This window comes from Triticum urartu, chromosome 5 (assembly GCF_003073215.2).
Source record: "Triticum urartu cultivar G1812 chromosome 5, Tu2.1, whole genome shotgun sequence".
In the NCBI taxonomy this organism is placed as follows: Eukaryota; Viridiplantae; Streptophyta; class Magnoliopsida; order Poales; family Poaceae; genus Triticum; species Triticum urartu.
The window spans coordinates 110,469,398-110,483,256 of record NC_053026.1 but is presented as its reverse complement, the minus strand read 5'-3'; positions in this window follow the sequence as shown (position 1 = coordinate 110,483,256).

Below are 13,859 nucleotides of genomic sequence, written 5' to 3'. Positions count from 1 at the left end.
ACTTTTTGTCCCCTGTCTCTTGTTACTATCAACCTTAGATGCACAGTTTGGGACCCCCTATCCGAGATCCGCCGGTTTTAACACCGAAATTGGTGCTTTCATTGAGAGTTCCACTCTGTCGCCGCCAAAAGGTTCGATGGCTCCATGCATCATCTGCAATGATACTGCCCTAGGGGAGGTTTTCTCCCCGGCTAGATCTTCATATTCGGCGGCTTCGCACTGCGGGCCAACTCGCTTGGCCATCTGGAGCAGATCGACAGCTACACCCCGGGTCACCAAATTAGTTTTGGGAACTTGGATTATGTTGCCGATATCCGAGGAGACTTGATCTTCCAAGTATTCACGACCCCAACCTCCACTCTGGCCTTAGAGCCGGAGTGCCTCGCCAGGACCGAAGAAGGGATTTCTAAACCCACCAGACTATCTGTGGCCACTAGGCCCAGTACGGGAGAGCCGACAACCATCACCAAGGCGGACTCTTCCCCGAATGCTGGCTCCGAACCCTCGGAGTCAGCATCGTGTGAGCTCGGCTAAGGAATTCCATTCCCGCCATACTCCATGGATTCTTTTCTTCCTCGACAAACCTCGCCTTTAAGTGAGGCTCTGGACTTGATGCGATCCCTCATGATTACGGAGGAGCAACGTCCGAACTATTCCTAGCCCGGACTAGGGGCTGAGAGCGGGGAATTTTATGTCCCACGCACCACCCACTTCACCGCCACAGTAGAGGACTTAACTGACATGCTCGATTACGGCTCCGAAGACATCGACGGCATGGACGAAGATGTCGGAGAGGAGCAAGCCGAAAACCTGGCGTTCACCGGACGCTGGACGGCCACCTCTTCATATGACGTGTACATGGTGGATACACCCAAGGAGGGTGAGGGAGTCCTGGACTAAGGGGTCCTCGGGCGTCCGGCCTGTTATCTATTGGCCGGACTAATGCGCTGTGAAGACATGAAGGCCGAAGACTGCACCGTGTCCGGATTGGACCCTACTTGGTGTGGAAGGCAAACTTGGCGACCGAAGATTCCTTCTTATGTAACCGACTCCATGTAAACCCTAGATCCCTTCGGTGTCTATATAAACCGAAGGGGATAGTTTGGAAAGGACATCACATATACTCATTATCATACCTACATAGGCTAGACTTCTAGGGTTTAGCCATTACGATCTCGTGGTAGATCCACTCTTGTAACATTCATATTCATCAATATCAATCAAGCAGGACATAGTGTTTTACCTCCATAGAGAAGGCCCGAACCTAGGAAAACATTTGTCCCCCGTCTCCTATTGTCGGATTTCGGGTTCCGCCAGACCCTTGAGGTTCGAACACTGGGGTGCGCGTGGAGATTTCGCCTCCTACCTACCTGCACCCCTCCGCCTCGCTAAGATCTAAGCTGTGGAAAGAACAACACGAATGACACAGGGTTTATACTGGTTCGGGCCACCGTTGTGGTGTAATACCCTACTCCAGTGTGTGGTGTGGTGGATTGCCTCTTGGGCTGATGATGATGAACAATACAAGGAAGAACAGCCTCGCGAGGGTCTACTCTTGGCTGGGGCGATGAACTGCTGGGAGGAGTTCAGTCACCCTTCTCTCTCTCTCTCTCTCTCTCTGATTCTCTGATCTCCACTCCTCTCTCTCTCTCCGATTGTTTTTCCTCTCTTTCTTTCTTCTCTACCTTTCTTCTCTACCTTTCTTCTCTACCTTTCTTCTGGGGGTGGCTAGTCCTATTTATAGAGGCCCTGGTCCTCTTCCCAAATATCGAGCGGGAAGGGAGCCAACAATGGCAGGCTAATTTGAAGGGGGACAGCTAGTACCAGTTATCCTGACAAAAGTAGTCTTCGCCTGCACAAAGCTCTTATGGTGACACCATCTTGGGCTCCACGATGACCTCCGTCTTGCAGTCCTCCTGGTCTTGGTCTTGTTGCACCGAAATGGCAACCTTCACCTGATGCCTCGGTACTCCGCGGCTGCGCTTGCTCCCTTTGCACCAAAGAGGAAAGGAGGACGCTGCACGGGCTGGCACCCGCCTGGCGCCTTTGGTCGTCATGGCTTGCGTCACGGGCACCTCGTGAGGTACCCCGCCTTGATATCTCCGCCTCCTCGCGAGCAAGCCTGATGAGGCCCTGCCTGAGGAAGCTCCGCGTCGTCCGCCCCGTGAGGCTTGGCCCCTCGCGAGGGTCTTGGGTCTGTGTTGGTGAAGATGGGCCATGCTGGCCCCCCCTTTGAGCCACGCCGCAGGCCGCAGGCAGGCAAGTCTAGGGACCCCAGTTCCCAGAACGCTGACAGTAGCCCCCGGGCCCGAGGCGCGCCCGGACTTGGCCGTGCAGGGAGGCAGAAGGGCAAGAGCGAAGCGCCGCGGGCCCTAACAGCCTACGGCATTGGGCGCCGCGTGGCGGTTGATTGGACGTGGGCGTCTCCACTTCCCCATGGCGCCTCGGCAACTGCACGGATTGGACAAGTCCCTGCATGCAAAGCGGGTCATGATTACCTGCGATCATGGGGGTCGACGGTTGGCCTTCGCCGGCCATAAGTACGGAACGGCGCGCGCCCTTCCAGTTCATCCCCCCTTGCTTCTCCTTCTTCCCGGTCCTTGCTCCGTCTTGCTGCGATGGCTCCGATCCGCCAGTTCTTGACGGCAGAGAAGGGAAAGGCTCCCCGAGAGGAACCTGACCCGCTCCCGCCGAAGAATCGGCTCGTCCTCCGTGGCCCGGACGAGGGGGCCCATCAGGTGGTGCCGAGGCCTTGGTGCGTGCGTGCACCGCCAGGGTTCCCGCTTCCCTTGTATGCCCACATCAAGGGCCCTGAAGGAGCTGATGCTGATCGCCATGGGCGGCGCCGCCGTCGGCGCCGACGGGTCACGAAGGTGTGGGTCGTCCCCCCTGGGGTCCATACCGAGGGCTACTCCTGAGAGCTAGTGCTCCACGTCGCCATGCCTCCTCAGTCTTGGGTTCTCCTTCCTCCCTTCTTCGCCTCCATCGTCCCACAGGGAGAGCCCCTGGAGCTTTGGCTGCAGCACGCCGGCTGCAGCACCCTCGCGGCCGAGGCAGAGGTCGCGGTCGTTACCCCGGGCGAGGTCTTCATGACTCGAGGCTGGAGCAAAATCGCCCGGATTTGCAGGACAAGAGGCGCCTTCGCGATTCACTTGGAGTACGACGGTGCTTCGGTGATGTTCTTCAAGGTCTTCGATGCGAACGGGCGCCGGCTGGAGTGCTGCCCCGGGAGAGGTGGCCGGGACCCTGCTGCGGCGAGGACTGGGCCCGCCCACCGCTCCCTTGGCGGCCCCTCAGGCGGTGGAGGTGTCGGATGTTCCAGCGACTCCGGCGAGCTCTTCGCGACTCCAGAGACGAGCGACGACAGCTACGAGCCCCCGAGCTGGCGCCGCTCCTGGAGCAGGGCGGGCTCGTCAGGCCGCCGCCGACTCTGATCTGGATGGGGTTGGCGCCGGTGCTTGACGGCCCACTGTTGATGAATGCGTCTTCTGCAGGGGCGCGCGTAGTTAGCGTCCCTTTAGGATCTGTTCCCTGCGAGGAATCAAAGACGCGTCCCGTGGGGGCTTGTAAGGTGCCTGTGATCCTGTTTTGTTAATACAATCCTTGTCGTAGAACTATGCGAGTTGCTCATTCCGTCTTAGCTCAGTCCTCCCTTTCGAACCTCACGAGGGCTTGGTACTCTGCGCCGACAGGTCCCAGTCCCAAGGCGGCTTCAGCCGTCGCTGGTATGCCAGGTCGCGATGCCGTGGTCAAGGCCAGGAGGTGAGCGACCCGGGGTCCGGTAAGAGCCCCTGAGTCGCGATGCTCAAGAGGTCCCATTTGGCGCTCAAGCAGCCATTGTTCGGTGAGAAAGGAGAGCGGCGTCGCTAACACGGGATTGCATTAGGTGCGGGGATGGTGCCACGGTAGCTGGTGCTTCCGGGTGGTGACTTATCTCGAGAATCAGGGGTCGCTCTCTGGTGTGTCACCGGGTCCGTGCATCGGTAGGCGCGAGGTTGCTCGGCGAGGTCCTCGCGTGTCCCTCCCCCCTCGCCTTTGCTCCCCTTTCTGCTCTACGTCCTCGGGTCCCGGCCCTCGAGCGAGTCTCAGCCATCGCTGGTATGCCAGGTCGTGATGCCGTGGACAAGGCCAGAGGGTGAGGGCTGGAGAGCCAGTAGGAGCCCTGAGTCGCGATGCTCAGGCACCCCCCTTTAACAAGCAAGCGGTTCGCGCGGGTGAGAGCGAAGGAGACACCACAAGGGCCTCTCCTGACGCAGATCCTTCTGGAGATCCTGTAGACCCATCATAGAAAAAACGAGGGATTGCCGTGACAATTGACAGTCAGCCGTTGGTTGCTTCCGAGGGGTACGAGGCACTGAAGGCTTGACGAGGTGGCGCCATGCGGGGCTAACGCGGCCAGAGCTCAGCCATTCAGGTTTGTCGGTGTTGCAGGGATGGACCCATGCGCAAGCGTCATGCCGTTTGAGAGCAGTTTCGTCAGTTGGCGTCAGTTGAGCGGGCAGCTAGGTCAAACACATTAGCCGCGAAGGAGTGGATTCATTCAAATAGATGCTGGGAAGGCGGACGTCACTGGGTCTGGCCCGAGCGACTTGGGGATCATGCAGCCCGAGGGGCGCCCCCAACAAGGTAAGCTAACAACATGAAATAAAAGGGGTACATGCCGCATGGACGGACCCACGCGGCCTGGGAATAATGTAGTGTAACACCCCGGATATAACTTACCCAATATGTACTCCAACTCTTGCCGTTTCCGGCTTTAAGTTATTTTATTTTCTCGGGTTCGGGTTTTTGTCTCCGTGTGTTGTTATCGTTGTCATGCATCTCATATCATGTCATCATGTGCATTGCATTTGCATACGTGTTCGTCTCATGCATTCGAGCATTTTCCCCGTTGTCCGTTTTGCATTCCAGCGCTTCGTTCTCCTCCGGTGGTCATTTCTACCTTTCTTTCGTGTGTGGGGATTAATCATTTCCGGACTTGCCAAGCAGCCTTGGTTTACTACTGGTAGACCGCCTGTCAAGTTTCGTGTCATTTGGACTTCGTTTGATGCTCCAACGGTTAACCGAGGGACCAAAAAGGCCTCGTGTGTGTTGCAGCCCAACACCCCTCTAAGTTGGCCCAAAACCCATCAAAACCTACTCCATCATCTAGAGCGTTCGATCACGATCGCGTGGCCGAAAACCGCACCTCATTTGGACTCTCCTAGCTCCCTCTATGTCTATATAAAGCCCCCCTCCGATTTCTTCTTCTTCTTCCCCCCGAAACCCTAGATTCGCCACCTCGCGCGCGCCGGACACAAGTTGCACCGACGGACGTGTCCGCCCGCCGTCTCCGCCGCCACGTGGCAGCCGCCAATTGGCCCCGCGCCTCAGCCCCACTTCGTCGCCGCCGCCTGCCCGTGAGGCCCGGGACGGGCCCTCCCGGCCCACGCGCGCCCCGCACCTCCCCCGAGCCGCAGCGCCCCGCCCGCCGCCTCCTTCTACAACTCCGGCGGCCGAGCCGCCGCACCGCACCGCGCTCCTCGCCGGCGGCCACCGCGCTCCTTGCCGGCCCGCCCGCGCCTCCTCTGCCGCGCCTCCCCCGCCGCCACTCCGGCTCCCCGCCGGCCGGATCCAGCGAGATCCGGCCCAGGAGCGACTCACCGCCTCCTCCATGCTGAACTCCGGCGACTCCGAGATCCGTCCGGCGAACTTCATTTTGCGTGCTCCCAGATCTGGATTCGGTTGCTACAGTAAACCCTAGGTTGCCTCCTCTTTTTTTCCCAAGTCTGCAGTCCAAGTGCTCCTGTTCGTCATGCTATAACTCCTCATCCGTAACTCCGTTTTTGGCATATAGCATATCAAAATGTTCATCTCAGAGAGTATATCATTTCATTCCACTGCATTATTTTCATTTGAGTTCATCTTGATGCCCGAAATGCTATTAGAAGAGGGCTACTTGAGATACTTGTCAGATCTGCTACTCCATTTAGATATTTGTCATTTTTGCCATGATTATTGTGTGCATGTTATGCCCATGAGCTCTACATATGTTTTGTTAAGGGTTTTGCCATCTTTCCAGAGGTGAACCCATGTATTTTTGTGATGTGTATGGTGACTAGCACAAGCTTGCAAAGTGAGGCACTTGGTAATGCTGATTTCAGGCACTTACCATTTCCACTAAGTCCTTGACCTGTTTATCTCATATGGCCATATGTTCATGTTGTTTCCTAGTGATCCGTGCCTCTTTTGAGGATGGTCAGTAAGGATGTTTTGTTAATCTTGTAGTGCTCTATCCATCCATGTCTTTGTTTGCAATTATGGAGCAACCTAGCTTGAGTCAATCGAGCTCAACTTTTGCTACTTCGTGAATCTGGGCAGATTGTCTACTTGTTAGCAATTTTGCCGGGGATGTTGTAGTTGATCCGTGTATGCTATGCTATTGTTCTTGCCATGTCTAGCTTGAATTTTGTATATTCTTGATGGATGTATGCTTAGTTGGTCATGACTTGCTCGGTGGTGAGTGCATCGAGCTCGTAAACATGCCTACTTGATATCTTTTTTCAGCTTGCTCCAGTTTTCGCTAAGTCTGAGAACTGATTATGTTTTTGCCATGTTCACATGCTTGCAATTGTATTTTCTGATCCCTTTTGGCTCAAGGTCACTAAGGGACTTTTGTTAATCTCTTTGAGTAACTCCATTCCATGCTTTACTTTTCCATGTTCATGTCTTGTAGAATGTAGTTTGTTGCTCCGAAGTGTGCTACCTGATCTGAAATTTCAAACAAGTGTTAATTTCACTAAGTCTGAGATCTGTTTACCATATGTATTGTTGCCATGCTTGTTTGAACCTGTTAATGGATGAATTGGCCGTAGCTCAGTGCTAGACTTTTGTTAAGCATCATGAATGCATCCCTGCCATGTATTTTGTTGTCATGTTTGGGTGCTGTAGCATGTTCATCTCATTGCATTTAGATGGCTACTTGCTGTAAATCGCAGACCGTGGTCATATTTGAATCGCTTGCCATTTCCAAACCGTAACTCCGATTCCGGTGTTCTTTATATCGTTTTCAAGCGATTACATCTCATCTTTCCAGTGGAACACTTGGATTCCCAAGTTGAGGCCAGGTTCATGCATCCATTGTCAAATCTTGCATATGCATCCCGCATCGCATCCCGCATAGCATACCATCCTTGCATCATATTGTTTGATCCTTGCACGTGGTTGATTGTTTCCTTTGTTGCTTGTTTGTCTTGTTTGGGTAGAGCCGGGAGACGAGTTCACTAACGAGGAGCCCGTTGAGTTCGCTTTCGAGGATCCAGCCAACTCTGACAACTTTGCAGGCAAGATGATCATACCCTCAAAATCACTACTATCTTTGCTATGCTAGATTGCTCGCTCTTTTGCTATGACAATGCTACGATGCCTACCACTTGCTTTCAAGCCTCCCAAATTTCCATGTCGAACCTCTAACCCACCATGTCCTAGCAAACCGTTGATTGGCTATGTTACCGCTTTGCTCAGCCCCTCTTATAGCATTGCTAGTTGCAGGTGAAGATTGGAGACCGTTCCTTGTTGGAACTTTTATTTACTTGTTGGGATATCATTATATTATCTTGTTATCTTAATGCATCTATATACTGGGTAAAGGGTGGAAGGCTCGGCCTCTCGCCTAGTGTTTTGTTCCACTCTTGCCGCCCTAGTTTCCGTCATATCGGTGTTATGTTCCCGGATTTTGCGTTCCTTACGCAGTTGGGTTATAATGGGAACCCCTTGATAGTTTCGCCTTGATTAAAGCTTTTCCAGCAATGCCCAACCTTGGTCTTACCATTTGCCACCTAGCCTCTTTTTCCCTTGGGTTTCCAGAGCCCGAGGGTCATCTTATTTTAAACCCCCCCGGGCCAGTGCTCCTCTGAGTGTTGGTCCAACCGAGCGATGTCCGGGGCTACCAGGGGCAAATCTGGGCTGGCCTACCCGACATCTGGCTCCTCTGAGTGTGCCCTGACAACGAGATATGTGCAGCTCCTATCGAGATTTGTCGGCACATTCGGGCGGTGTTGCTGGTCTTGTTTTAACCTGTCGAAGTGTCTTGAAGAACCGAGGTACCGAGCCTGATCGGAACGTCTCGGGAGGAGGTCTATTCCTTCGTTGACCGTGAGAGCTTGTCATGGGCTAAGTTGGGACTCCCCTGCAGGGATTTGAACTTTCAAAAGCCGTGCCCACGATTATGGGCAGATGGGAATTTGTTAATGTACGGTTGTAGATAACTTGAACCTTAATTTAATTAAAATGAATCAACTGAGTGTGTTAGCGTGATGGCCTCTTCTCGGTGGAGTCCGGGAAGTGGACACGGTGTTGGAGTAATGCTTGCGCAGGTTGCTCTCTACTTTCTCGCTCGCGCTTTGCCTCCTCTTCTCGCTCTCTTTTGCGAACAGGATAGCCACCATTTTTGCTAGTCGCTTGCTGCAGCTCCAGATATACTTTTACCTTGCCTTACCTATAAGCTTAAATAGTCTTGATCGCGAGGGTGCGAGATTGCTGAGTCCATGTGGCTCACAGATTACTATTACACCAGATGCAGGGCCTGCTGACTCTGCTCCAAGTGACGCGCTCGAGCTCAAGTGGGAGTTCGACGAAGACTCTCAACGATACTATGTTTCCTTTCCTGATGATCTGTAGTGGTGCTCAGTTGGGGGTGATCGGGACCGTAGTCGGGCCATGAGTGTTTGGATGATGTAATGTTATTTACGTACCTTGATTGACGTGACGAGTGTAAGCCAACTATGTTATCTCCCCTTTTATTATCTATATTACATGGGATGTTGTGAAGATTGCCTAACTTGCGACATATGCCTTCAATGCGATTATGCCTCTAAGTCGTGCCTCGACATGTGGGAGTTATAGTCGCATCGAGGGTGTTACAAGTTGGTATCAGAGCCTTCCCCGACCTTATGAGCCCCATTGCTTGATCGTTATTAGCAGCCGAGTTGTGTCTAGAAAAATGTTTTGAGTCATTTAGGAATTATATATCGGAGATTTTAGGAATTCTTTTTACTTCCCAGTCTCCTCATCGCTCTGGTAAGGCATCCTGACGTAGAGTTTTGACTCTTCCCTTCTCAAATTTCACTAAAAAAATTTTAGGATCACGCGGGTATCTTGGAATCGTTCCGATGGTTTTATGATGAGAACATTGTCTTGGTGCCTCCTGTCAGGGGTTTTGTGGAAGTGTCCCGGGGAGTTGAGCTCTGAGGTGTTGTCATCATAATTTTATCGTTGCAGTTCTGGAATACCTGATTCTAGTACGCCGACATCGAAAATCTGTTTTATGCAGTTCGTTGGTGAGATAACCTCGACGCCACCCAGTACTGGGGTGGGAGTTCGGGAGTATCGCCATAACTTGTATAACGGATGCTTTTCGAAGGTTGATGTAGATGGTTTCCGAAGTTTTTCTCGGTTATGTGTTGAAGGATGGATACAGCTGGATGTAGGATTTGCTAGATTTGGGTGAGATATTATGCTTCCCTTGTATCCCCAACACCTTATTGCATAACCGGAAAGGTTCGGGAGTTTCATAGGTGGGAATTCTTGTAGCTCTAGTTCTTCTTCCACCGATATTTGGATTGAGATTGGGATTTCTTACCGGGTATTCAAGAGGAATGCATTCGTTCATTTTGTTCAGATGTGAAGACTATATGTTGCAATTTTCATTCCGTTGGATTCGGCTTCATTTTATCTGTTTATGTGCTAACGGTGGTCAACCTCTTCAGGATGGCTCCTCCAACACGCACGACTCCGAATCCTGATCCGCCACCACCTCCACCTCCTCCGGAGGCATGGCAAGCTGTGATGGCCGCAACCAATGCAAACACATAGTTGATCATGCAAATTCTTCAAGAGCGCAATCAAGGCAACCAAGGGAACCAAGGAAACAATCAGAATCACTTTGCTACACTCAACCAGTTCCTTGCTAACGGGCCAAAGACTTTCAGCAATTGTGTTGAGGCAACCGATGCTGACGATTGGCTTGTGGATCTGTGCAAGCATTTCGAGTGCAGTAACGTCAGGCCTGAGGACTTCGTCAAGTTTGCTTCCTTCCAACTCAAAGATCAAGCTACAGAATGGTTCCAACAGTACAAGGATTCTAGAAGTGGACGTGTAATTACCTGGGATGAATTCCGTCAAGATTTCAGAGCTCACCATATTCCTCAGAGCGTGGTTGACAGCAAGCGTGAGGAATTCCGCAACCTGAAGCAAGGCTCTTTGTCTGTCTATGACTACAACAAGTTGTTTCAGAAGCTCGCCCGCTTTGCCAAGCAGGACGTCCCTGATGAGAAGAGCATGATATACCATTTCAGGGGTGGTATCAGAGAAGAAATTCAGCTAGCTCTTGTTCTCTTTGAGCCCTTGAGGTACGATGAGTTCTACAACATGGCATTGAAGCAAGAGGTCGCTCAACTGAGGTGTGGTGCTTCCAAGAAGCGAGTCAGAGATGTTACTCCTTCTTCCTCTACTCAAGTGGCCAAGCAGCAGAAGTATTGGCTTCCTCCTCCTATGTTCCGTCAGCCGTATTAGCAGAAGAGCAAAGGTGGCAGTGGATCTTCCCACCCACCCAACCCTGGCTTTCAGAACAAGACTTCGTCTCAAGCTCCAAGATCAAGTGCTCCGTACCACCGTCCGCTTTCAGAGGTCACGTGCAACAAGTGCCAACAGAAGGGTCACTATGCCAACAAGTGTTTCAACCAAAGGCATCTTCCTCCTCCTCCTCCTGTCAGATCAGCAAGTACAGCTGTGGTCAAGCATAACCCCAAGTCCGCCAAGGTCCACTTGATGAACGCAGCTCAGGCAGAGGATTCATCAGATGTCATTATGGGTAACCTTCCTGTTAACGATATTCCTGCAAAAGTTCTTTTTTACACGGGTGCATCGCATTGTTTCATCTCGAGACCATTTGTTTCTAAGCATGAGTTGCCTTTACAAGATTTGCCTAGACAGTTATCTGTTGTTTCTCCGGGTAAATTCATGAATGCAAGCGCTATGGCCACGGATGTTACTATCACGTTGGGCGATTACAAGTTTCTCTCTTCTCCAGTGGTTCTTGGTAACTCGGATATTGATCTTATTCTCGGAATGGATTGGCTTTCTAAGCACAAGGCTCAGCTTGATTGTGCAGCCAGGCAGATTCAATTGACTCCTTCGTCTGAGGATGTAATTGTCTTTGCCGCTCGTGATGATACCATCCATCTGTTTTCTCTCAATGAGAAGGGTGAACTGGATGCTATCTCGCAAATTCCAGTCGTTTGAGAATATCAAGACGTCTTTCCAGAAGAGCTTCCAGGAATGCCTCCGCACCGGCCAGTTGAAGTCGTCATTGATCTTGAGCCCGGTACGGAACCTGTGTGCAAGCATCCTTACAAGCTCGGACCTGAAGAGTTGAAGGAGCTGAAGAAGCAACTCGATATTCAAGAGAGAATGGGTCTCATAAGGCCTAGTTCTTCTCCGTGGGGTCGTGGTGTTCTTTTTGTGAAGAAGAAGGATGGAACGGACCGATTTTGTGTTGATTACCGTCCATTGAACAAGAAGACCATCAAGAACAAATACCCACTTCCCAACATCAACGAGATGTTCGAACAACTCAAAGGTGCCCAAGTATTCTCCAAGCTTGATCTCCGTATGGGTTATCATTAGATTCGTATCCGTGAGCAAGATATTCCCAAGACGGCTTTTAGGACAAGCTATGGTTCATACGAATACACTGTCATGTCTTTTGGCCTCGTCAACGCTCCTCCGACATTCTCTCGCATGATGAACTTCATCTTAAATGCCTACACCAATGACTTCGTTTTGGTCTATCTCGACGACATTCTGGTTTTCTCGAAGAACAAGGAAGATCATGCAAAGCACTTGCGTTTGGTGCTCGATAAGCTGAGGGAACACCAGTTCTACGCCAAGTTCTCCAAGTGCGAATTTTGGCTTGATGAGGTTCTTTATCTTGGTCATATCATCTCTGCCAAGGGCATTGCGGTGAATCCTGAGAAGGTGTCTGCAATTGTGAATTGGGAACCTCCTCAGAACGTGAAGCAACTCCATAGCTTCCTCGGTCTCGCAAGCTACTGTCGAAGATTCGTTGAAAACTTTTCCAAGATCGTGAAGCCCCTCCCAAATCTTCTCCAGAAGCACGTCAAGTACGTTTGGTCTCCGGAGTGTGACATTGCTTTCAACACTTTGAAAGAGAAATTGATCACTGCTCCAGTTCTGACTCCGCCTGATGAATCCAAGCCGTACGAGGTCTTTTGTGATGCCTCTCTCCAAGGTCTTGGCGCAGTATTGATGCAATAGAAGAAAGTTGTTGCTTATACCTCTCGCCAGTTGAAGCCCAATGAGAAGAACTACCCCACTCATGATCTCGAGTTGGCGGCAGTTGTGCATGCTCTTTTGACTTGGAGACATCTCATCTCTTATTGGGAAGAAAAGTGGACATTTTCACTGATCACAAGAGTCTCAAGTACATCTTCACTCAGCCTAATCTCAACCTCAGGCAAATTCGATGGGTCGAAATGATACAAGAGTATAATCCGAGTATCGAGTATACTCCAGGCAAGGCCAATGTGATTGCTGACGCATTGAGCAGAAAGGCTTATTGCAACAGTCTGATTCTCAAGTCTTATCAACCCGAGCTTTGTGAAGCTTTCCGCAAACTTAATCTACAAGTTGTTCCTCAAGGCTTCCTCGCCAACCTTCAAGTCTCTCCTACCTTGGAAGACCAGATTCGCCAAGCCCAGCTTCTTGTGCTATGGTGAAAAAGTGAAGATTGGGATTGCCAAGAGTCAACCCAAGTACAAGTGCTACCGCCTTGATGACAAGGACACTCTCTTCTTCGAGGATCGTATTTTTGTGCCCAAAGGTGAACTTCGTAAAGTGATCATGAACGAGGCTCACAATTCTCTCCTCTCCATCCACCCTGGGATTACGAAGATGTATCAGGACCTCAAGCAGGCTTATTGGTGGACTCGAATGAAGCGCGAGATTGCTAAATTCGTGAATGAATGTGATGTCTGCAGAAGAGTGAAGGCAGAACACCAAAGGCCAGCGGGTCTCCTCCAACCTCTTGCCATTCCAGAATGGAAGTTTGACCACATTGAAATGGACTTCGTGACTGGGTTTCCAAAGTCCAAGCGTGGCAATGATGCTATATTCGTTGTCATCGACAAACTCACCAAAGTGGCTCACTTTCTGCCTATCAAAGAGTCGATCACTGCAGCTCAATTGGCGGAACTCTATACCTCTGAATTGTCTCTCTGCACGGTATTCCTCAAGTGATCTCTTCAGACCGTGGCAGCATCTTTACCTCCAAGTTTTGGGATTCTTTTCAGAAGGCCATGGGCACCAACATCCGCTTCAGCACAGCTTTCCATCCTCAAACTAGCGGTCAAGTCGAGCGTGTCAACCAGATTCTTGAAGATATGCTCAGGGCTTGTGTGATCTCCTTCGGCATGAAGTGGGAGGATTGTCTTCCTTATGCTGAATTCTCCTACAACAACAGTTTTCAAGCAAAGTCGGGCAAGCCTTTGAAATTCTGTATGGTAGGAGTGCCGTACCCCTCTCAACTGAGTCTGAAACCGGTGAACGTGAACGTCACCTTTTGGGTAATGACTTAATCACAGAGGCAGAGGAAATGTGCAAAGTCATTCGAGATAACCTCAAAACAGCCCAATCCCGCCAGAAGAGCTACTATGATAGTAAGGACCGTGATTTGGCTTTCGAGATCGGATATCATGTTTACCTCCGCGTCTCTCCTATGAAAGGTACTCATCGCTTCGGTATCAAAGGGAAGCTTGCCCCCAGATACGTGGAACCTTTCAAGATTGTCAGCAAGAGAGGCG